This window comes from Triticum dicoccoides, chromosome 6B, assembly GCF_002162155.2.
Source record: "Triticum dicoccoides isolate Atlit2015 ecotype Zavitan chromosome 6B, WEW_v2.0, whole genome shotgun sequence".
Lineage (NCBI taxonomy): Eukaryota > Viridiplantae > Streptophyta > Magnoliopsida > Poales > Poaceae > Triticum > Triticum dicoccoides.
In genome coordinates, this window is record NC_041391.1 from 200,474,709 (window position 1) to 200,476,730 (window position 2,022).

At 54.2% G+C, this 2,022-nt stretch overlaps 1 pseudogene; it reads right to left on the reverse strand.

Annotated features, from left to right (window-relative positions):
• Positions 1 to 457: 457 nt before the first annotated feature.
• On the reverse strand, positions 458 to 1,728 carry LOC119322512 (annotated as a pseudogene).
• Between the last annotated feature and the right edge of the window lie 294 nt (positions 1,729 to 2,022).

Below are 2,022 nucleotides of genomic sequence, written 5' to 3' on the forward strand. Positions count from 1 at the left end.
GGGATGCGGTGCAGGGGAGGGAGGTGGGGTGGCGGCACGGTGGAGGGAGGTGGGGCGGCGGCACGATGGAGGGAGGTGGTTTTGCGGCACGATGGAGGGCAGGTGGGGCGGGGTGGGATGGGCGTGGCCACGGTTGAAGGGAGGAGGTGGAGGGAGTGGGGGAGGGGAGAGGTCGTGGGTGGAGGCAGTGTTCTCGGGTTGCTATGCGGTCCGGGCAAAGGGATCGAGTAGTACAAAAGTGTTAGCAGAATAAGCCTAGTGTTAGCAGAATAAGACTCTTAGGGGGTGTTATTAGAATAGACCTACCCTACATATATAAAAATAATTTGATAGTAAACTTGCAATGGTATTTCTGATGATGTAATTAACATTACATCATAAGTCTTGACATTCGACAACGTTAGAGATAAATGACTGGTATATGAGAATTTGTGACCACAAACTATTAAAGTGCAAATCAAACTGGCGACACATGGACGATGGAGTGCAGGTACAAGTCGTTCTTCCTCCGGACGGTGATCCCCATGTCCTCCACCATGTTGACCTCACCTGGCTTCAACCCTGCCGGGAGCTCCCAGTCGAAGTGGTAGAGAAGTGCAGCGAGAACGATCTCCATGCTGGCCTATTCAAACATCATACCAGGACACATACTTCTCCCCGCCCCAAACGGTATGTACTCAAAGTCCGTGCCTTTGAAGTCGACGATGCCAGACTCGAACCTCTCTGGCTTAAATTCCTCAGGGTTATCCCAGTGCTTAGGGTCCCTACCGATCACCCATGCATTCACAAGCACGTTTATGCCCTTTGGCACGTCGTACCCGAGGATTTTGCAGGACTTCATGGCCTCCCGTGGAATAAGCAGCGGGGCCGGTGGATGCAACCTTAGTGTCTCCTTGATGACGAGTCTGAGGTATTTTAGGTCCGCCAAGTCATCCTCGGTCACTGTGTGCTTTTCTCTAAGGCAATCGCGTACTTCGGCCTGTGCTTTCTGCATCATGTTTGGGTACCTCATGAGCTCCGACATGGCCCATTGAAGTGGCATTGCTGACATCTCACTCCCGGCACTAAAGAGGTCCTACAATAATAATACCAATGTGTGCAATTTATAGAACAGGTAAATTACCAATTGAAAAGTCGATGATTTTCACCCGATGTCTTATTGACATGTGGACCCTAGAACTAGAACCACATGCTAGCAAGAGATTGAGTCGCCATCCTAAGTTTTCAACGAAGGAATCATGGAAGGTAAATCTTGAGTTCAAAGTCACGCGGAAATGAAAAGATAGGCTATGATTGCTGCTTCTCGCAAGTTGACCCTATAGTAGGAACTGAAAGTGGCTGGGGAGCTGTTGCACTCACTAGGATACTTGCTTTGATGATTCCCATGGTGAGAGGCACCTCGAGGCCACCTTCCTTCTGTATCCTCAAGAGCACGTCCACCAGGTCCTCTCCATACCCCACGGCCCTCTTTTCCTCGTGTTGTTTGATGGCATACTCCATGAGCTCGAAGCTCTTTCGGCAGACCTCCTCGGCCATCCGCGTCATGCCGCTTATGAAGTTGGCAAGCCACGACGAAGGGAACAGGTCGTTGAGGATGGACCCGGTGACGAGCTTGACCCCCTCCTGGAGGACCTGCAAGAACTCCTCCCTCCTCTGAAACCTGTCCCCGATCATGGTGCGCACGGCGGAGTCGGTGATGAGCACGGCGATCCGCTCGTTGATGTTCACGAGCTGGCAAATTGGTGGATCGGCCAGGGGGGAGGGAAGGTCCGTCGCGGTGAGCCAGATCCACCGCCGTCGCGGCTTGGCGGTGAAGGAGAAAGGCAAGGCAGGGGGAGGGAGAGCCACGGCCGCCACGGTCAGCCAGATCTGACGCGAGGGAGGTCAAGTCACTGGCCAAATCTATTGCAGGTGCACCATGCTAGATCCATGAGGCCACGGGGTGGTGGCGCTAGGTGGTGGCCGGGCGGGCTGCGGGGGCGAGGGCTGGGGTGGCGGCGCTAGGTGGTGGCCGAGGGCCGG